This window comes from Pan troglodytes, chromosome 14 (genome assembly GCF_028858775.2).
Source record: "Pan troglodytes isolate AG18354 chromosome 14, NHGRI_mPanTro3-v2.0_pri, whole genome shotgun sequence".
Taxonomy (NCBI): Eukaryota; Metazoa; Chordata; class Mammalia; order Primates; family Hominidae; genus Pan; species Pan troglodytes.
This window is the reverse complement of record NC_072412.2, coordinates 7,485,002-7,512,617: the sequence shown is the minus strand read 5'-3', so window position 1 is coordinate 7,512,617 and position 27,616 is coordinate 7,485,002.

Here is a 27,616-nt window from a genome sequence, read left to right as displayed (position 1 = left end):
TATTTACTGTACTTTTTGATATTTTATGTAGAGTATATAAAATGTATTTGGTGTACTTTTTGTTAATATTATATGTACAATATATGAAATATATTTACTGTACTTTTTGATATTTTATGTACAGTATATAAGATATATTTGGTGTTCTTTTGATATTTTATATAAATTATATAATATATATTTGGTGTAGTTTTTGATGTTTTACATAGGGTGTGTAGTATATATTTACTATCCTTTTTGATATTTTATTTACAGTATATAATGTACATTTGCTGTAATTTTTGATATTTTATGTACAGTATATTAATTATAATTACTGTAGTTTTTGACAGTTTATTTACAGTATATGTAACACATATTTGGTGTACTTTTTGATATTTTATGTACATTATGTAATATATATTTACTGTACTTTTTGATATTTTATTTACAGTATATAAAATGTATTTGGTGTACTTTTAGTTAATATTATATGTACAATATATGAAACATATTTACTGTACTTTTTGATATTTTATGTACAGTATAGAAGATATATTTGGTGGCCTTTTGATATTTTATGTAAATTCTATAATATATATTTGGTGTAGTTTTTGATATTTTACATAGGGTGTGTCATATATATTTACTGTCCTTTTTGGTATTTTATTTACAGTATATAATGTACATTTCGTGTAATTTTTGATATTTTATGTACAGTATATTAAATATAATTACTGTAGTTTTTGATAGTTTATTTACAGTATATATAACACATACTTGGTGTACTTTTAGATATTTTATGTACAGTATGTAATATATATTTACTGTACTTCTTGATATATTATTTACAGTATATAAAATGTATTTGGTGTACTTTTTGTTAATATTATATGTACAATATATGAAATATATTTAGTGTACTTTTTGATATTTTATGTACAATATATAAGATATATTTTGTGTCGTTTTGATATTTTATGTAAATTATATAATACATATTTGGTGTAGTTTTTGATATTTTACATAGGGTGTGTCATATATATTTACTGTCCTTTTTGATATTTTATTTACAGCAGATAATATACATTTGGTGTAATTTTTGATATTTTATGCACAGTATATTAAATATAATTACTGTAGTTTTTGATAGTTTATTTACAGTACATATAACACATATTTGGTGTACTTTTTGATATTTTATGTACAGTATGTAATATATATTTACAGAACTTTTTGATATTTTATGTACAGTATATAAAATGAATTTGGTGTACTTTTTGTAAATATTATATGTACAATATATGAAATATATTTACTGTACTTTTTGATATTTTATGTACAGTATATAAGATATATTTTGTGTCCTTTTGATATTTTATGTAAATTATATAATACATATTTGGTGTAGTTTTTGATATTTTACATAGGGTGTGTCATATATATTTACTTTCCTTTTTGATATTTTATTTACAGTATATACTATACATTTGGTGTAATTTTTGATATTTTATGTACAGTATATTAAATATAATTACTGTAGTTTTTGATAGTTTATTTACAGTATATATAACACATATTTGGTGTACTTTTTGATATTTTATGTACAGTATGTAATATATATTTACTGTACTTTTTGATATTTTATGTAGAGTATATAAAATGTATTTGGTGTACTTTTTGTTAATATTATATGTACAATATATGAAATATATTTACTGTACTTTTTGATATTTTATGTACAGTATATAAGATATATTTGGTGTTCTTTTGATATTTTATATAAATTATATAATATATATTTGGTGTAGTTTTTGATGTTTTACATAGGGTGTGTAGTATATATTTACTATCCTTTTTGATATTTTATTTACAGTATATAATGTACATTTGCTGTAATTTTTGATATTTTATGTACAGTATATTAAATATAATTACTGTAGTTTTTGACAGTTTATTTACAGTATATGTAACACATATTTGGTGTACTTTTTGATATTTTATGTACATTATGTAATATATATTTACTGTACTTTTTGATATTTTATTTACAGTATATAAAATGTATTTGGTGTACTTTTAGTTAATATTATATGTACAATATATGAAACATATTTACTGTACTTTTTGATATTTTATGTTCAGTATATAAGATATATTTGGTGGCCTTTTGATATTTTATGTAAATTATATAATATATATTTGGTGTAGTTTTTGATATTTTACATAGGGTGTGTCATATATATTTACTGTCCTTTTTGATATTTTATTTACAGTATATAATGTACATTTCGTGTAATTTTTGATATTTTATGTACAGTATATTAAATATAATTACTGTAGTTTTTGATAGTTTATTTACAGTATATATAACACATATTTGGTGTACTTTTAGATATTTTATGTACAGTATGTAATATATATTTACTGTACTTCTTGATATATTATTTACAGTATATAAAATGTATTTGGTGTACTTTTTGTTAATATATGTACAATACATGAAATATATTTAGTGTACTTTTTGATATTTTATGTACAGTATATAAGATATATTTTGTGTCGTTTTGATATTTTATGTAAATTATATAAAACATATTTGGTGTAGTTTTTGAAATTTTACATAGGGTGTGTCATATATATTTACTGTCCTTTTTGATATTTTATTTACAGAAGATAATATACATTTGGTGTAATTTTTGATATTTTATGCACAGTATATTAAATATAATTACTGTAGTTTTTGATAGTTTATTTACAGTACATATAACACATATTTGGTGTACTTTTTGATATTTTATGTACAGTATGTAATATATATTTACTGCACTTTTTGATATTTTATTTACAGTATATAAAATGAATTTGGTGTACTTTTTGTTAATATTATATGTACAATATATGAAATATATTTACTGTACTTTTTGATATTTTATGTACAGTATATAAGATATATTTTGTGTCCTTTTGATATTTTATGTAAATTATATAATACATATTTGGTGTAGTTTTTGATATTTTACATAGGGTGTGTCATATATATTTACTGTCCTTTTTGATATTTTATTTACAGTATATACTATACATTTGGTGTAATTTTTGATATTTTATGTACAGTATATTAAATATAATTACTGTAGTTTTTGATAGTTTATTTACTGTATATATAACACATATTTGGTGTACTTTTTGATATTTTATGTACAGTATGTAATATATATTTACTGTACTTTTTGATATTTTTTGTAGAGTATATAAAATGTATTTGGTGTACTTTTTGTTAATATTATATGTACAATATATGAAATATATTTACTGTACTTTTTGATATTTTATGTACAGTATATAAGATATACTTGGTGTTCTTTTGATATTTTATATAAATTATATAATATATATTTGGTGTAGTTTTTGATGTTTTACATAGGGTGTGTAGTATATATTTACTATCCTTTTTGATATTTTATTTACAGTATATAATGTACATTTGCTGTAATTTTTGATATTTTATGTACAGTATATTAAATATAATTACTGTAGATTTTGATAGTTTATTTACAGTATATGTAACCCATATTTGGTGTACTTTTTGATATTTTATGTACATTATGTAAGATATATTTACTGTATTTTTGATATTTTATTTACAGTATATAAAATGTATTTGGTGTACTTTTAGTTAATATTATATGTACAATATATGAAATATATTTACTGTATTTTGATATTTTATGTACAGTATATAAGATCTATTTGGTGTCCTTTTGATATTTTATGTAAATTATATAATACATATTTGGTGTAGTTTTTGATATTTTACATAGGGTGTGTCATATATATTTACTGTCCTTTTTGATATTTTATTTACAGTATATACTACACATTTGGTGTAATTTTTGATATTTTATGTACAGTATATTAAATATAATTATTGTAGTTTTTGATTGTTTATTTACAGTATATGTAACACATATTTGGTGTACTTTTTGATATTTTATGTACAGTATGTCATATATATTTACAGTACTTTTTGATATTTTATATACAGTATATAAAATGTATTTGGTGTACTTTTAGTTAATATTATATGTACAATATATTTAATATATTTACTGTATTTTTGATATTTTATGTACAGTATATAAGATATATTTGGTGGCCTTTTGATATTTTATGTAAATTATATAATATATATTTGGTGTAGTTTTGATATTTTACATAGGGTGTGTCATATATATTTACTGTCCTTTTTGATATTTTATTTACAGTATATACTATACATTTGGTGTAATTTTTGATATTTTATGTACAGTATATTAAATATAATTACTGTAGTTTTTGATAGTTTATTTACAGTATATATAACACATATTTGGTGTACTTTTTGATATTTTATGTACAGTATGTAATATATATTTACTGCACTTTTTGATATTTTATTTAGAGTATATAAAATGTATTTGGTGTACTTTTTATTAATATTATATGTACAATATATGAAATATATTTACTGTACTTTTAGATATTTTATGTACAGTATATAAGATATATTTGGTGTCCTTTTGATATTTTATATAAATTATATAATATATTTTTGGTGTAGTTTTTGATATTTTACATAGGGTGTGTAATATGTATTTACTGTAATTTTTGATATTTTATTTACAGTATATAATGTACATTTGGTGTAATATTTGATATTTTATGTACAGTATATTAAATATAATTACTGTAGTTTTTGATAGTTTATTTACAGTATATATAACACATATTTGGTGTACTTTTTGATATTTTATGTACAGTATGTAATATATATTTACTGTACTTTTTGATATTTTATTTACAGTATATAAAATGTATTTGGTGTACTTTTAGTTATTATTATTAATACAATATATGAAATATATTTACTGTATTTTTGATATTTTATGTACAGTATATAAGATATATTTGGTGTCCTTTTGATATTTTATGTAAATTATATAATACATATTTGGTGTAGTTTTTGATATTTTACATAGGGTGTGTCATATATATTTACTGTCCTTTTTGATATTTTATTTACAGTATATACTATACATTTGGTGTAATTTTTGATATTTTATGTACAGTATATTAAATATAATTACTGTAGTTTTTGATAGTTTATTTACAGTATATATAACACATATTTGGTGTACTTTTTGATATTTTATGTACAGTATGAAATATATATTTACTGCATTTTTGATATTTTATTTAGAGTATATAAAATGTATTTGGTGTACTTTTTATTAATATTATATGTACAATATATGAAATATATTTACTGTACTTTTAGATATTTTATGTACAGTATATAAGATATATTTGGTGTCCTTTTGATATTTTATATAAATTATATAATATATTTTTGGTGTAGTTTTTGATATTTTACATAGGGTGTGTAGTATATATTTACTATCCTTTTTGATATTTTATTTACAGTATATAATGTACATTTGCTGTAATTTTTGATATTTTATGTACAGTATATTAATTATAATTACTGTAGTTTTTGATAGTTTATTTACAGTATATGTAACACATATTTGGTGTACTTTTTGATATTTTATGTTCATTATGTAATATATATTTACTGTAATTTTTGATATTTTATTTACAGTATATAAAATGTATTTGGTGTACTTTTAGTTAATATTATATGTACAATATATGAAATATATTTACTGTATTTTGATATTTTATGTACAGTATATAAGATATATTTGGTGTCCTTTTGATATTTTATGTAAATTATATAATACATATTTGCTGTAGTTTTTGATATTTTACATAGGGTGTGTCATATATATTTATTGTCCTTTTTGATATTTTATTTACAGTATATACTATACATTTGGTGTAATTTTTGATATTTTATGTACAGTATAGTAAATATAATTACTGTAGATTTTGATAGTTTATTTACAGTATATATAACACATATTTGGAGTACTTTTTGATATTTCATGTACAGTATGTAATATATATTTACTGTACATTTTGATATTTTATGTACAGTATATAAAATGTATTTGGTGTACTTTTAGTTAATATTATATGTACAATATATGAAACATATTTACTGTACTTTTTGATATTTTATGTACAATATATAAGATATATTTGGTGTCCTTTTGATATTTTATGTAAATTATATAATATATATTTGGTGTAGTTTTTGATATTTTACATAGGTTGTGTCATATATATTTACTGTCCTTTTTGATATTTTATTTACAGTATATAATGTACATTTGGTGTAATTTTTATGTTTTATGTACAGTATATTAAATATAATTACTGTAGTTTTTGATAGTTTATTAACAGTATATGTAACACATATTTGGTGTACTTTTTGATATTTTATGTACAGTATGTCATATATATTTACTGTACTTTTTGATATTTTATTTACTGCATATAAAATGTATTTGGTGTACTTTTAGTTAATATTATATGTACAATATATGAAATATATTTACTGTACATTTTGATATTTTATGTACAGTATATAAGATATATTTGGTGTCCTTTTGATATTTTATATAAATTATATAATATATTTTTGGTGTAGTTTTTGATATTTTACATAGGGTGTGTCATATATATTTACTGTCCTTTTTGATATTTTATTTACACTATATAATGTACATTTGGTGTAATGTTTGATATTTTATGTACAGTATATTAAATATAATTACTGTAGATTTTGATACTTTATTTACAGTATATATAACACATATATGGTGTACTTTTTGATATTTTATGTACAGTATGTAATATAGATTTACTGTACTTTTTGATATTTTATGTAGAGTATATAAAATGTATTTGGTGTACTCTTAGTTAATATTACATATTCAATATATGAAATATATTTACTGTACTTTTTGATATTTTATGTACAGTATATAAGATATATTTGGTGTCCTTTTTATATTTTATGTAAATTATATAATACATATTTGGTGTAGTTTTTGATATTTTACATGGGGTGTGTCATATATATTTACTGTCCTTTTTGATATTTTATTTACAGTATATACTATACATTTGGTGTAATTTTTGATATTTTATGTACAGTAAATTAAATATAATTACTGTAGTTTTTGGTAGTTTATTTACAGTATATATAACACATATTTGGTGTACTTTTTGATATTTTATGTACAGTATGTAATATATATTTACTGTACTTTTTGATATTTTATTTACAGTATATAAAATGTATTTGGTGTATTTTTAGTTAATATTATATGTACAATATATGAAATATATTTAATGTACTTTTGATATTTTATGTACCGTATATAAGATATATTTGGTGTCCTTTTGATATTTTATGTAAATTATATAATACATATTTGGTGTAGTTTTTGATATTTTACATAGGATGTGTCATATATATTTACTGTCTTTTTGATATTTTATTTACAGTATATACTATACATTTGGTGTAATTTTTGATATTTTATGTACAGTATATTAAATATAATTACTGTAGATTTTGGTAGTTTATTTACAGTATACATAACAAATATTTGGTATAGTTTTTGATATTTTATGTACAGTATGTAATATATATTTACTGTACTTTCTGATATTTTATGTACAGTATATAAAATGTATTTGGTGTACTTTTAGTTAATATTATATGTACAATATATGAAACATATTTACTGTACTTTTTCACATTTTATGTACAGTATATAAGATATATTTGGTGGCCTTTAGATATTTTATGTAAATTATATAATATATATTTTGTGTAGTTTTTGATATTTTACATAGGGTGTGTAGTATATATTTACTGTCCTTTTTGATATTTTATTTACTGTATATAATGTACATTTGTTGTAATTTTTGATATTTTATGTACAGTATATTAAATATAATTACTGTAGTTTTTGATAGTTTATTTACCGTATATATAACACATATTTGGTGTACTTTTTGATATTTTATTTACAGTATGTAATATATATTTACTGTACTTCTTGATATTTTATTTACAGTATAAAAAATGTATTTGGTGTACTTTTTGTTAATATTGTATATACAATATATGAAATATATTTACTGTATTTGTGATATTTTATGTACAGTATATAAGATATATTTGGTGTCCTTTTGATATTTTATGTAAATTATATAATACATATTTGGTGTAGTTTTTGATATTTTACATAGGGTGTGTCATATATATTTACTGTCCTTTTTGATATTTTATTTACAGTATATACTATACATTTGGTGTAATTTTTGATATTTTATGTACAGTATATTAAATATAATTACTGTAGATTTTGATAGCTTATTTACAGTATATATAACACATATTTGGTGTACTTTTCGATATTTTATGTACAGTATGTAATATATATTTACTGTAGTTTTTGATATTTTATGTACAGTATATAAAATGTATTTGGTGTACTTTTAGTTAATATTATATGTACAATATATGAAACATATATACTGTACTTTTTGATATCTTATGTACAGTATATAAGATATATTTGGTGGCCTTTTGATATTTTATGTAAATTATACAATACATATTTGGTGTAGTTTTTGATATTTTACATAGGGTGTGTCATATATATTTACTCTCCTTCTTGATATTTTATTTACAGTATATACTATATATTTGGTGTAATTTTTGATATTTTATGTACAGTATATTAAATATAATTACTGTAGATTTTGATAGTTTATTTACAGTATATATAACACATATTTGGTGTACTTTTTGATATTTTATGTACAGTATGTAATATATATTTGGTGTCCTTTTGATATTTTATATAAATTATATAATATATTTTTGGTGTAGTTTTTGATATTTTACATAGGGTGTGTAGTATATATTTACTGTAATTTTTGGTATTTTATTTACAGTATATAATGTACATTTGGTGTAATTTTTGATATTTTACGTACAGTATATTAAATATAATTACTGTAGTTTTTGATAGTTTATTTACAGTATATATAACACATATTTGGTGTACTTTTTGATATTTTATGTACAGTATGTTATATATAGTTACTGTACTTTTTGATATTTTATTTACAGTATATAAAATGTATTTGGTGTACTTTTAGTTATTATTATTAATACAATATATGAAATATATTTACTGTATTTTTGATATTTTATGTACAGTATATAAGATATATTTGGTGTCCTTTTGATATTTTATGTAAATTATATAATACATATTTGGTGTAGTTTTTGATATTTTACATAGGGTGTGTCATATATATTTACTGTCCTTTTTGATATTTTATTTACCCTACATACTATATATTTGGTGTAATTTTTGATATTTTATGTACAGTATATTAAATATAATTACTGTAGATTTTGATAGTATATTCACAGTATATATAACACATATTTGGTGTACTTTTTGATATTTTATGTACAGTATGTAATATATATTTACTGTAATTTTTGATATTTTATGTACAGTATATAAAACGTATTTGGTGTACTTTTAGTTAATATTATATGTACAATATATGAAACATATTTACTGTACTTTTTGATATTTTATGTACAGTATATAAGATATATTTGGTGTCCTTTTGATATTTTATGTAAATTATATAATTTATATTTGGAGTAGTTTTTGATATTTTACATAGGGTGTGTCGTATATATTTACTGTCCTTTTTGATATTTTATTTACAGTATATAATGTACATTTGGTGTAATTTTTGATATTTTATGTACAGTATATTAAATATAATTACTGTAGTTTTTGATAGTTTATTTACAGTATATATAACACATATTTGGTGTACTTTTAGATATTTTATGTACAGTATGTCATATATATTTACTGTATATTTTGATATTTTATGTAGAGTATATAAAATGTATTTGGTGTACTTTTTGTTAATATTATATGTACAATATATGAAAAATGTTTACTGTACTTTTTGATATTTTATGTACAGTATATAAGATATATTTGGTGTCCTTTTGATATTTTATGTAAATTATATAATACATATTTGGTGTAGTTTTTGATATTTTACATAGGGTGTGTCATACATATTTACTGTCCTTTTTGATATTTTATTCACAGTATATACTATACATTTGGTGTGATTTTTGATATTTTATGTACAGTATATTAAATATAATTACTGTAGTTTTTGATAGTTTATTTACAGTATATATAACACATATTTGGTGTACTTTTTGATATTTTATGTACAGTATGTAATATATATTTACTGCACTTTTTGATATTTTATTTAGAGTATATAAAATGTATTTGGTGTACTTTTTATTAATATTATATGTACAATATATGAAATATATTTACTGTACTTTTAGATATTTTATGTACAGTATAAAAGATATATTTGGTGTCCTTTTGATATTTTATAGAAATTACATAATATATTTTTGGTGTAGTTTTTGATATTTTACATAGGGTGTGTAATATGTATTTACTGTAATTTTTGATATTTTATTTACAGTATATAATGTAAATTTGGTGTAATATTTGATATTTTATGTACAGTATATTAAATATAATTACTGTAGTTTTTGATAGTTTATTTACAGTATATATAACACATATTTGGTGTACATTTTGATATTTTATGTACAGTATGTAATATATATTTACTGTACTTTTTGATATTTTATTTACAGTATATAAAATGTATTTGGTGTACTTTTAGTTAATATTATTAATACAATATATGAAATATATTTACTGTATTTTTGATATTTTATGTACAGTATATAAGATATTTGGTGTCCTTTTGATATTTTATGTAAATTATATAATACATATTTGGTGTAGTTTTTGATATTTTACATAGTGTAATATGACAGTGTCATATATATTTACTGTCCTTTTTGATATTTTATTTACAGTATATAATATATATATGGTGTAATTTTTGATATTTTATGTACAGTATATTAAATATAATTACTGTAGATTTTGATAGTTTATTTACAGTATATATAACACATATTTGGTGTACTTTTTGATATTTTATGTACAGTATGTAATATATATTTACTGTACTTTTTGATATTTTATGTACAGTGTATGAAATGTATTTGGTTTACTTTTAGGTAATGTTATATGTACAATATAGGAAAGATATTTACTGTACTTTTTGACATTTTATGTACAGTATATAAGATATATTTTGGGGCTTTTTGCTATTTTATGTAAATTATATAATATATATTTGGTGTAGTTTTTGATATTTTACATAGGGTGTGTAGTATATATTTACTGTCCTTTTTGATATTTTATTTACTGTATATAATGTACATTTGTTGTAATTTTTGATATTTTATGTACAGTATATTAAATATAATTACTGTAGTTTTTGATAGATTATTTACCATATATATAACACATATTTGGTGTACTTTTTGATATTTTATTTACAGTATGTAATATATATTTACTGTACTTCTTGATATTTTATTTACAGTATAAAAAATGTATTTGGTGTACTTTTTGTTAATATTATATATACAATATATGAAATATATTTACTGTATTTTTGATATTTTATGTACAGTATATAAGATATATTTGGTGTCCTTTTGATATTTTATGTAAATTATATAATACATATTTGGTGTAGTTTTTGATATTTTACATAGGGTGTGTCATATATATTTACTGTCCTTTTTGATATTTTATTTACAGTATATACTATACATTTGGTGTAATTTTTGATATTTTATGTACAGTATATTAAATATAATTACTGTAGATTTTGATAGCTTATTTACAGTATATATAACACATATTTGGTGTACTTTTCGATATTTTATGTACAGTATGTAATATATATTTACTGTAGTTTTTGATATTTTATGTACAGTATATAAAATGTATTTGGTGTACTTTTAGTTAATATTATATGTACAATATATGAAACATATATACTGTACTTTTTGATATTTTATGTACAGTATATAAGATATATTTGGTGGCCTTTTGATATTTTATGTAAATTATACAATACATATTTGGTGTAGTTTTTGATATTTTACATAGGGTGTGTCATATATATTTACTCTCCTTCTTGATATTTTATTTACAGTATATACTATATATTTGGTGTAATTTTTGATATTTTATGTACAGTATATTAAATATAATTACTGTAGATTTTGATAGTTTATTTACAGTATATATAACACATATTTGGTGTACTTTTTGATATTTTATGTACAGTATGTAATATATATTTACTGTACTTTTTGATATTTTATGTAGAGTACATAAAATGTATTTGGTGTACGTTTTGTTAATATTATATGTACAATATATGAAATATATTTACTGTAGTTTTGATATTTTATGTACAGTATATAAGATATATTTGGTGTCCTTTTGAAATTTTATGTAAATTATATAATACATATTTGGTGTAGTTTTTGATATTTTACATAGGGTGTGTCATATATATTTACTGTACTTTTTGATATTTTATTTACAGTATATAATATATATTTGGTGTAATTTTTGATATTTTATGTACAGTATATTAAATATAATTACTGTAGATTTTGATAGTTTATTTACAGTATATATAACACATATTTGGTGTACTTTTTGATATTTTATGTACAGTATGTAATATATATTTACTGTACTTTTTGATATTTTATGTACCGTATATGAAATGTATTTGGTGGACTTTTAGTTAATATTATTAATACAATATATGAAATATATTTACTGTGTTTTTGATATTTTATGTACAGTATATAAGATATATTTGGTGTCCTTTTGATATTTTATGTAAATTATATCATACATATTTGGTGTAGTTTTTGTTATTTTACATAGTGTGTGTCATATATATTTACTGTCTTTTTTGATATTTTATTTACAGTATACAATATATATATGGTGTAATTTTTGATATTTTATGTACAGTATATTAAATATAATTACTGTAGATTTTGATAGTTTATTTACAGTATATATAACACATATTTGGTGTACTTTTCGATATTTTATGTACAGTATGTAATATATATTTACTGTACTTTTTGATATTTTATGTACAGTATATAAAATGTATTTGGTGTACTTTTAGGTAATGTTATATGTACAATATAGGAAACATATTTACTGTACTTTTTGACATTTTATGTACAGTATATAAGATATATTTTGGGGCTTTTTGCTATTTTATGTAAATTATATAATATATATTTGGTGTAGTTTTTGATATTTTACATAGGGTGTGTAGTATATATTTACTGTCCTTTTTGTTATTTTATTTACTATATATAATGTTCATTTGTTGTAATTTTTGATATTTTATGTACAGTATATTAAATATACTTACTGTAGTTTTTGATAGCTTATTTACAGTATATATAACACATATTTGGTGTACTTTTCGATATTTTATGTACAGTATGTAATATATATTTACTGTAGTTTTTGATATTTTATGTACAGTATATAAAATGTATTTGGTGTACTTTTAGTTAATATTATATGTACAATATATGAAACATATATACTGTACTTTTTGATATTTTATGTACAGTATATAAGATATATTTGGTGGCCTTTTGATATTTTATGTAAATTATATAATACATATTTGGTGTAGTTTTTGATATTTTACATAGGGTGTGTCATATATATTTACTGTCCTTCTTGATATTTTATTTACAGTATATACTATATATTTGGTGTAATTTTTGATATTTTATGTACAGTATATTAAATATAATTACTGTAGATTTTGATAGTTTATTTACAGTATATATAACACATATTTGGTGTACTTTTTGATATTTTATGTACAGTATGTAATATATATTTACTGTACTTTTTGATATTTTATGTAGAGTACATAAAATGTATTTGGTGTACGTTTTGTTAATATTATATGTACAATATATGAAATATATTTACTGTATTTTTGATATTTTATGTACAGTATATAAGATATATTTGGTGTCCTTTTGATATTTTATGTAAATTATATAATACATATTTGGTGTAGTTTTTGATATTTTACATAGGGTGTGTCATATATATTTACTGTACTTTTTGATATTATATTTACAGTATATAATATATATTTGGTGTAATTTTTGATATTTTATGTACAATATATTAAATATAATTACTGTAGATTTTGATAGTTTATTTACAGTATATATAACACATATTTGGTGTACTTTTTGATATTTTATGTACAGTATGTAATATATATTTACTGTACTTTTTGATATTTTATGTACTGTATATGAAATGTATTTGGTGTACTTTTAGTTAATATTATTAATACAATATATGAAATATATTTACTGTATTTTTGATATTTTATGTACAGTATATAAGATATATTTGGTGTCCTTTTGATATTTTATGTAAATTATATAATACATATTTGGTGTAGTTTTTGTTATTTTACATAATGTGTGTCATATATATTTACTATCTTTTTTGATATATTATTTACAGTATATAATATATATATGGTGTAATTTTTGATATTTTATGTACAGTATATTAAATATAATTACTGTAGATTTTGATAGTTTATTTACAGTATATATAACACATATTTGGTGTACTTTTCGATATTTTATGTACAGTATGTAATATATATTTACTGTACTTTTTGATATTTTATGAACAGTATATAAAATGTATTTGGTGTACTTTTAGGTAATGTTATATGTACAATATAGGAAACATATCTACTGTACTTTTTGACATTTTATGTACAGTATATAAGATATATTTTGGGGCTTTTTGCTATTTTATGTAAATTATATAATATATATTTGGTGTAGTTTTTGATATTTTACATAGGGTGTGTAGTATATATTTACTGTCCTTTTTGTTATTTTATTTACTGTATATAATGTACATTTGTTGTAATTTTTGATATTTTATGTACAGTATATTAAATATAATTACTGTAGTTTTTGATAGTTTATTTACCGTATATATAACACATATTTGGTGTACTTTTTGATATTTTATTTACAGTATGTAATATATATTTACTGTACTTCTTGATATTTTATTTACAGTATAAAAAATGTATTTGGTGTACTTTTTGTTAATATTATATATACAATATATGAAATATATTTACTGTATTTTTGATATTTTATGTACATTATATAAGATATATTTGGTGTCCTTTTGATATTTTATGTAAATTATATAATACATATTTGGTGTAGTTTTTCATATTTTACATAGGGTGTGTCATATATATTTACTGTCCTTTTTGATATTTTATTTACAGTATATACTATACATTTGGTGTAATTTTTGATATTTTATGTACAGTATATTAAATATAATTACTGTAGATTTTGATAGCTTATTTACAGTATATATACCACATATTTGGTGTACTTTTCGATATTTTATGTACAGTATGTAATATATATTTACTGTAGTTTTTGATATTTTATGTACAGTATATAAAATGTATTTGGTGTACTTTTAGTTAATATTATATGTACAATATATGAAACATATATACTGTACTTTTTGATATTTTATGTACAGTATATAAGATATATTTGGTGGCCTTTTGATATTTTATGTAAATTATACAATACATATTTGGTGTAGTTTTTGATATTTTACATAGGGTGTGTCATATATATTTACTCTCCTTCTTGATATTTTATTTACAGTATATACTATATATTTGGTGTAATTTTTGATATTTTATGTACAGTATATTAAATATAATTACTGTAGATTTTGATAGTTTATTTACAGTATATATAACACATATTTGGTGTACTTTTTGATATTTTATGTACAGTATGTAATATATATTTACTGTACTTTTTGATATTTTATATTGAGTACATAAAATGTATTTGGTGTACGTTTTGTTAATATTATATGTACAATATATGAAATATATTTACTGTATTTTTGATATTTTATGTACAGTATATAAGATATATTTGGTGTCCTTTTGATATTTTATATAAATTATATAATACATATTTGGTGTAATTTTTGATATTTTACATAGGGTGTGTCATATATATTTACTGTACTTTTTGATATTTTATTTACAGTATATAATATATATTTGGTGTAATTTTTGATATTTTATGCACAGTATATTAAATATAATTACTGTAGATTTTGATAGTTTATTTACAGTATATATAACACATATTTGGTGTACTTTTTGATATTTTATGTACAGTATGTAATATATATTTACTGTACTTTTTGATATTTTATGTACCGTATATGAAATGTATTTGGTGGACTTTTAGTTAATATTATTAATACAATATATGAAATATATTTACTGTGTTTTTGATATTTTATGTACAGTATATAAGATATATTTGGTGTCCTTTTGATATTTTATGTAAATTATATAATACATATTTGGTGTAGTTTTTGTTATTTTACATAGTGTGTGTCATATATATTTACTGTCTTTTTTGATATTTTATTTACAGTATACAATATATATATGGTGTAATTTTTGATATTTTATGTACAGTATATTAAATATAATTACTGTAGATTTTGATAGTTTATTTACAGTATATATAACACATATTTGGTGTACTTTTCGATACTTTATGTACAGTATGTAATATATATTTACTGTACTTTTTGATATTTTATGTACAGTATATAAAATGTATTTGGTGTACTTTTAGGTAATGTTATATGTACAATATAGGAAACATATTTACTGTACTTTTTGACATTTTATGTACAGTATATAAGATATATTTTGGGGCTTTTTGCTATTTTATGTAAATTATATAATTTATATTTGGTGTAGTTTTTGATATTTTACATAGGGTGTGTAGTATATATTTACTGTCCTTTTTGTTATTTTATTTACTATATATAATGTACATTTGTTGTAATTTTTGATATTTTATGTACAGTATATTAAATATACTTACTGTAGTTTTTGATAGCTTATTTACAGTATATATAACACATATTTGGTGTACTTTTCGATATTTTATGTACAGTATGTAATATATATTTACTGTAGTTTTTGATATTTTATGTACAGTATATAAAATGTATTTGGTGTAGTTTTAATTAATATTATATGTACAATATATGAAACATATATACTGTACTTTTTGATATTTTATGTACAGTATATAAGATATATTTGGTGGCCTTTTGATATTTTATGTAAATTATATAATACATATTTGGTGTAGTTTTTGATATTTTACATAGGGTGTGTCATATATATTTACTGTCCTTGATATTTTATTTACAGTATATACTATATATTTGGTGTAATTTTTGATATTTTATGTACAGTATATTAAATATAATTACTGTAGATTTTGCTAGTTTATTTACAGTATATATAACACATATTTGGTGTACTTTTTGATATTTTATGTACAGTATGTAATATATATTTACTGTACTTTTTGATATTTTATGTACAGTATATGAAATGTATTTGGTGTACTTTTAGGTAATGTTATATGTACAATATAGGAAAGATATTTACTGTACTTTTTGACATTTTATGTACAGTATATAAGATATATTTTGGGGCTTTTTGCTATTTTATGTAAATTATATAATATATATTTGGTGTAGATTTTGATATTTTACATAGGGTGTGTAGTATATATTTACTGTCCTTTTTGATATTTTATTTACTGTATATAATGTACATTTGTTGTAATTTTTGATATTTTATGTACAGTATATTAAATATAATTACTGTAGTTTTTGATAGTTTATTTACCGTATATATAACACATATTTGGTGTACTTTTTGATATTTTATTTACAGTATGTAATATATATTTACTGTACTTCTTGATATTTTATTTACAGTATAAAAAATGTATTTGGTGTACTTTTTGTTAATATTATATATACAATATATGAAATATATTTACTGTATTTTTGATATTTTATGTACAGTATATAAGATATATTTGGTGTCCTTTTGATATTTTATGTAAATTATATAATACATATTTGGTGTAGTTTTTGATATTTTACATAGGGTGTGTCATATATATTTACTGTCCTTTTTGATATTTTATTTACAGTATATACTATACATTTGGTGTAATTTTTGATATTTTATGTACAGTATATTAAATATAATTACTGTAGATTTTGATAGCTTATTTACAGTATATATAACACATATTTGGTGTACTTTTCGATATTTTATGTACAGTATGTAATATATATTTACTGTAGTTTTTGATATTTTATGTACAGTATATAAAATGTATTTGGTGTACTTTTAGTTAATATTATATGTACAATATATGAAACATATATACTGTACTTTTTGATATTTTATGTACAGTATATAAGATATATTTGGTGGCCTTTTGATATTTTATGTAAATTATACAATACATATTTGGTGTAGTTTTTGATATTTTACATAGGGTGTGTCATATATATTTACTCTCCTTCTTGATATTTTATTTACAGTATATACTATATATTTGGTGTAATTTTTGATATTTTATGTACAGTATATTAAATATAATTACTGTAGATTTTGATAGTTTATTTACAGTATATATAACACATATTTGGTGTACTTTTTGATATTTTATGTACAGTATGTAATATATATTTGGTGTCCTTTTGATATTTTATATAAATTATATAATATATTTTTGGTGTAGTTTTTGATATTTTACATAGGGTGTGTAGTATATATTTACTGTAATTTTTGGTATTTTATTTACAGTATATAATGTACATTTGGTGTAATTTTTGATATTTTACGTACAGTATATTAAATATAATTACTGTAGTTTTTGATAGTTTATTTACAGTATATATAACACATATTTGGTGTACTTTTTGATATTTTATGTACAGTATGTTATATATAGTTACTGTACTTTTTGATATTTTATTTACAGTATATAAAATGTATTTGGTGTACTTTTAGTTAATATTATTAATACAATATATGAAATATATTTACTGTATTTTTGATATTTTATGTACAGTATATAAGATATTTGGTGTCCTTTTGATATTTTATGTAAATTATATAATACATATTTGGTGTAGTTTTTGATATTTTACATAGTGTAATATGACAGTGTCATATATATTTACTGTCCTTTTTGATATTTTATTTACAGTATATAATATATATATGGTGTAATTTTTGATATTTTATGTACAGTATATTAAATATAATTACTGTAGATTTTGATAGTTTATTTACAGTATATATAACACATATTTGGTGTACTTTTTGATATTTTATGTACAGTATGTAATATATATTTACTGTACTTTTTGATATTTTATGTACAGTATATGAAATGTATTTGGTGTACTTTTAGGTAATGTTATATGTACAATATAGGAAAGATATTTACTGTACTTTTTGACATTTTATGTACAGTATATAAGATATATTTTGGGGCTTTTTGCTATTTTATGTAAATTATATAATATATATTTGGTGTAGTTTTTGATATTTTACATAGGGTGTGTAGTATATATTTACTGTCCTTTTTGATATTTTATTTACTGTATATAATGTACATTTGTTGTAATTTTTGATATTTTATGTACAGTATATTAAATATAATTACTGTAGTTTTTGATAGTTTATTTACCGTATATATAACACATATTTGGTGTACTTTTTGATATTTTATTTACAGTATGTAATATATATTTACTGTACTTCTTGATATTTTATTTACAGTATAAAAAATGTATTTGGTGTACTTTTTGTTAATATTATATATACAATATATGAAATATATTTACTGTATTTTTGATATTTTATGTACAGTATATAAGATATATTTGGTGTCCTTTTGATATTTTATGTAAATTATATAATACATATTTGGTGTAGTTTTTGATATTTTACATAGGGTGTGTCATATATATTTACTGTCCTTTTTGATATTTTATTTACAGTATATACTATACATTTGGTGTAATTTTTGATATTTTATGTACAGTATATTAAATATAATTACTGTAGATTTTGATAGTTTATTTACAGTATATATAACACATATTTGGTGTACTTTTTGATATTTTATGTACAGTATGTAATATATATTTACTGTACTTTTTGATATTTTATGTAGAGTACATAAAATGTATTTGGTGTACGTTTTGTTAATATTATATGTACAATATATGAAATATATTTACTGTAGTTTTGATATTTTATGTACAGTATATAAGATATATTTGGTGTCCTTTTGAAATTTTATGTAAATTATATAATACATATTTGGTGTAGTTTTTGATATTTTACATAGGGTGTGTCATATATATTTACTGTACTTTTTGATATTTTATTTACAGTATATAATATATATTTGGTGTAATTTTTGATATTTTATGTACAGTATATTAAATATAATTACTGTAGATTTTGATAGTTTATTTACAGTATATATAACACATATTTGGTGTACTTTTTGATATTTTATGTACAGTATGTAATATATATTTACTGTACTTTTTGATATTTTATGTACCGTATATGAAATGTATTTGGTGGACTTTTAGTTAATATTATTAATACAATATATGAAATATATTTACTGTGTTTTTGATATTTTATGTACAGTATATAAGATATATTTGGTGTCCTTTTGATATTTTATGTAAATTATATAATACATATTTGGTGTAGTTTTTGTTATTTTACATAGTGTGTGTCATATATATTTACTGTCTTTTTTGATATTTTATTTACAGTATACAATATATATATGGTGTAATTTTTGATATTTTATGTACAGTATATTAAATATAATTACTGTAGATTTTGATAGTTTATTTACAGTATATATAACACATATTTGGTGTACTTTTCGATATTTTATGTACAGTATGTAATATATATTTACTGTACTTTTTGATATTTTATGTACAGTATATAAAATGTATTTGGTGTACTTTTAGGTAATGTTATATGTACAATATAGGAAACATATTTACTGTACTTTTTGACATTTTATGTACAGTATATAAGATATATTTTGGGGCTTTTTGCTATTTTATGTAAATTATATAATATATATTTGGTGTAGTTTTTGATATTTTACATAGGGTGTGTAGTATATATTTACTGTCCTTTTTGTTATTTTATTTACTATATATATTGTTCATTTGTTGTAATTTTTGATATTTTATGTACAGTATATTAAATATACTTACTGTAGTTTTTGATAGCTTATTTACAGTATATATAACACATATTTGGTGTACTTTTCGATATTTTATGTACAGTATGTAATATATATTTACTGTAGTTTTTGATATTTTATGTACAGTATATAAAATGTATTTGGTGTACTTTTAGTTAATATTATATGTACAATATATGAAACATATATACTGTACTTTTTGATATTTTATGTACAGTATATAAGATATATTTGGTGGCCTTTTGATATTTTATGTAAATTATATAATACATATTTGGTGTAGTTTTTGATATTTTACATAGGGTGTGTCATATATATTTACTGTCCTTCTTGATATTTTATTTACAGTATATACTATATATTTGGTGTAATTTTTGATATTTTATGTACAGTATATTAAATATAATTACTGTAGATTTTGATAGTTTATTTACAGTATATATAACACATATTTGGTGTACTTTTTGATATTTTATGTACAGTATGTAATATATATTTACTGTACTTTTTGATATTTTATGTAGAGTACATAAAATGTATTTGGTGTACGTTTTGTTAATATTATATGTACAATATATGAAATATATTTACTGTATTTTTGATATTTTATGTACAGTATATAAGATATATTTGGTGTCCTTTTGATATTTTATGTAAATTATATAATACATATTTGGTGTAGTTTTTGATATTTTACATAGGGTGTGTCATATATATTTACTGTACTTTTTGATATTATATTTACAGTATATAATATATATTTGGTGTAATTTTTGATATTTTATGTACAATATATTAAATATAATTACTGTAGATTTTGATAGTTTATTTACAGTATATATAACACATATTTGGTGTAGTTTTTGATATTTTATGTACAGTATGTAATATATATTTACTGTACTTTTTGATATTTTATGTACCGTATATGAAATGTATTTGGTGTACTTTTAGTTAATATTATTAATACAATATATGAAATATATTTACTGTATTTTTGATATTTTATGTACAGTATATAAGATATATTTGGTGTCCTTTTGATATTTTATGTAAATTATATAATACATATTTGGTGTAGTTTTTGTTATTTTACATAATGTGTGTCATATATATTTACTATCTTTTTTGATATTTTATTTACAGTATATAATATATATATGGTGTAATTTTTGATATTTTATGTACAGTATATTAAATATAATTACTGTAGATTTTGATAGTTTATTTACAGTATATATAACACATATTTGGTGTACTTTTCGATATTTTATGTACAGTATGTAATATATATTTACTGTACTTTTTGATATTTTATGAACAGTATATAAAATGTATTTGGTGTACTTTTAGGTAATGTTATATGTACAATATAGGAAACATATTTACTGTACTTTTTGACATTTTATGTACAGTATATAAGATATATTTTGGGGCTTTTTGCTATTTTATGTAAATTATATAATATATATTTGGTGTAGTTTTTGATATTTTACATAGGGTGTGTAGTATATATTTACTGTCCTTTTTGTTATTTTATTTACTGTATATAATGTACATTTGTTGTAATTTTTGATATTTTATGTACAGTATATTAAATATAATTACTGTAGTTTTTGATAGTTTATTTACCGTATATATAACACATATTTGGTGTACTATTTGATATTTTATGTACAGTATGTAATATATATTTACTGTACTTCTTGATATTTTATTTACAGTATATAAAATGTATTTGGTGTACTTTTTGTTAATATTATATGTACAATATATGAAATATATTTACTGTATTTTTGATATTTTATGTACAGTATATAAGATATATTTGGTATCCTTTTGATATTTTATGTAAATTATATAATACATATTTGGTGTAGTTTTTGATATTTTACATAGGGTGTGTCATATATATTTACTGTCCTTTTTGATATTTTATTTACAGTATATACTATACATTTGATGTAATTTTTGATATTTTATGTACAGTATATTAAATATAATTACTGTAGATTTTGATAGCTTATTTACAGTATATATAACACATATTTGGTGTACTTTTCGATATTTTATGTAGAGTATGTAATATATATTTACTGTAGTTTTTGATATTTTATGTACAGTATATAAAATGTATTTGGTGTACTTTTAGTTAATATTATATGTACAATATATGAAACATATATACTGTACTTTTTGATATTTTATGTACAGTATATAAGATATATTTGGTGGCCTTTTGATATTTTATGTAAATTATATACTACATATTTGGTGTAGTTTTTGATATTTTACATAGGGTGTGTCATATATATTTACTGTCCTTTTTGATATTTTATTTACAGTATATACTATATATTTGGTGTAATTTTTGATAATTTATGTACAGTATATTAAATATAATTACTGTAGATTTTGATAGTTTATTTACAGTATATATAACACATATTTGGTGTACATTTTGATATTTTATGTACAGTATGTAATATATATTTACTGTACTTTTTGATATTTTATGTACAGTATATAAAATGTATTTGGTGTACTTTTAGTTAATATTATTAATACAATATATGAAATATATTTACTGTATTTTTGATATTTTATGTACAGTATATAAGATATATTTGGTGTCCTTTTGATATTTTATGTAAATTATATAATACATATTTGGTGTAGTTTTTGATATTTTACATAGGGTGTGTCATATATATTTACTGTACTTTTTGATATTTTATTTACTGTATATACTATATATTTTGTGTAATTTTTGATATTTTATGTACAGTATATTAAATATAATTACTGTAGATTTTGATAGCTTATTTACAGTATATATAACACATATTTGGTGTACTTTTCGATATTTTATGTACAGTATGTAATATATATTTACTGTAGTTTTTGATATTTTATGTACAGTATATAAAATGTATTTGGTGTACTTTTAGTTAATATTAAATGTACAATATATGAAACATATATACTGTACTTTTTGATATTTCATGTACAGTATATAAGATATATTTGGTGGCCTTTTGATATTTTATGTAAATTATATAATACATATTTGGTGTAGTTTTTGATATTTTACATAGGATGTGTCATATATATTTACTGTCCTTTTTGATATTTTATTTACAGTATATACTATATATTTGGTGTAATTTTTGATATTTTATGTACAGTATATTAAATATAATTACTGTAGATTTTGATAGTTTATTTACAGTATATATAACACATATTTGGTGTACATTTTGATATTTTATGTACAGTATGTAGTATATATTTACTGTACTTTTTGATATTTTATGTACAGTATATAAAATGTATTTGGTGTACTTTTAGTTAATATTATTAATACAATATATGAAATATATTTACTGTATTTTTGATATTTTATGTACAGTATATAAGATATATTTGGTGTCCTTTTGATATTTTATGTAAATTATATAATACATATTTGGTGTAGTTTTTGATATTTTACATAGGGTGTGTCATATATATTTACTGTACTTTTTGATATTTTATTTACAGTATATACTATACATTTGGTGTAATTTTTGATATTTTATGTACAGTATATTAAATATAATTAGTGTAGATTTTGATAGTTTATTTACAGTATATATAACACATATTTGGTGTACTTTTTGATATTTTATGTACAGTATGTAATATATATTTACTGTACTTTTTGATATTTTATGTACAGTATATAAAATGTATTTGGTGTACTTTCAGTTAATCTTATATGTACAATATATGAAACATATTTACTGTACTTTTTGATATTTTATGTACAGTATATAAGATATATTTGGTGTACTTTTGATATTTTATGTAAATTATATAACAGATATTGGGTGTAGTTTTTGATATTTTACATAGGGAGTGTCATAAATATTTACTGTCTTTTTGATATTTTATTTACAGTATATACTATACATTTGGTATAATTTTTGGTATTTTATGTAGAGTATATTAAATATAATTACTGTAGATTTTGATAGTTTATTTACAGTATATATAACACATATTTGGTGTACTTTTTGATATTTTATGTACAGTATGCAATATATATTTACTGTAATTTTTGGTATTTTATGTACAGTATATAAAATGTATTTGGTGTACTTTTAGTTAATAGTATATGTGCAATATATGAAGCATATTTACTGTACTTTTTGATATTTTATGTACAGTATATAAGATATGTTTGGTGGCCTTTTGATATTTTATAAAAATTATATAATATATATTTGGTGTAGTTTTTGATATTTTACATAGGGTGTGTCATATATATTTACTGTCCTTTTTGATATTTTATTTACAGTTTATAATGTACATTTGGTGTAATTTTTGATATTTTATGTGCAGTATATTAAATATAATTACTGTAGTTTTTGATAGTTTATTTACAGTATATATAACACATATTTGGTGTACTTTTTGATATTTTATGTACAGTATGTAATATATATTTACTGTACTTTTTGATATTTTATGTACAGTATATAAAACGTATTTGGTGTACTTTTAGTTAATATTATATGTACAATATATGAAACATATTTACTGTACTTTTTGATATTTTATGTACAGTATATAAGATATATTTGGTGTCCCTTTGATATTTTATGAAAATTATATAATTTATATTTGGTGTAGTTTTTGATATTTTACATAGGGTGTGTCGTATATATTTACTGTCATTTTTGATATTTTATTTACAGTATATAATGTACATTTGGTGTAATTTTTGATATTTTATGTACAGTATATTAAATATAATTACTGTAGTTTTTGATAGTTTATTTACAGTATATATAACACATATTTGGTGTACTTTTAGATATTTTATGTACAGTATGTCATATATATTTACTGTATATTTTGATATTTTATGTAGAGTATATAAAATGTATTTGGTGTACTTTTTGTTAATATTATATGTACAATATAGGAAACATATTTAGTGTATTTTTCGATATTTTATGTACACTATATAAGATATATTTGGTGTCCTTTTGATATTTTTTGTAAATTATATAATATATATTTGGTGTAGTTTTTGATATTTTACATAGGGTGTGTCATATATATTTACTGTCCTTTTTGATATTTTATTTACAGTATATAATGTACATTTGGTGTAATTTTTGATATTTTATGTACAGTATATTAAATACAATTACTGCAGTTTTTGATAGTTTATTTACAGTATATATAACACATATTTGGTGTACTTTTTGATATTTTATGTACAGTATGTAATATATATTTACTGTACATTTTGATATTTTATGTAGAGTATATAAAATGTATTTGGTGTACTTTTTGTTAATATTATATGTAAAATATATGAAATATATTTACTGTATTTTTGATATTTTATGTACAGTATATCAGATATATTTGGTGTCCTTTTGATATTTTATGTAAATTATATAATACATATTTGGTGTAGTTTTTGTATTTTACATAGGGTGTGTCATATATATTTACTTTCCTTTTTGATATTTTATTTACAGTATATACTATACATTTGGTGTAATTTTTGATATTTTATGTACAGTATATTAAATATAATTACTGTAGATTTTGATAGTTTATTTACAGTATATATAACACATATTTGGTGTACTTTTGATATTTTATGTACAGTATGTAATATATATTTACTGTATTTTTGATATTTTATTTACAGTATATGAAATGTATTTGGTGTACTTTTAGTTAATAATATATGTACAATATATGAAATATATTTACTGTACTTTTTGATATTTTATGTACAGTATATAAGATATATTTGGTGTCCTTTTGATATTTTATGTAAATTATATAATATATATTTGGTGTAGTTTTTGATATTTTACATAGGGTGTGTCATATACATTTACTGTCCTTTTTGATATTTTATTTATAGTATATAATGTATATTTGGTGAAATTTTTGATGTTTTATGTACAGTATATTAAATATAATTACTGTAGTTTTTGATAGTTTATTTACAGTATATGTAACACATATTTGGTGTACTTTTTGATATTTTATGTACAGTATGTAATATATATTTACTGTACTTTTGATATTTTATGTAGAGTATATAAAATGTATTTGGTGTACTTTTTGTTAATATTATATGTACAATATATGAAATATATTTACTGTATTATTGATATTTTATGTACAGTATATAAGATATATTTGGTGTCCTTTTGATATTTTATGTAAATTATATAATATATATTTGGTGTAGTTTTTGATATTTTACATAGGGTGTGTCATATAAACTTACTGTCCTTTTTGATATTTTATTTACACTATATAATGTACATTTGGTGTAATTTTTGATATTTTATGTACAGTATATTAAATATAATTACT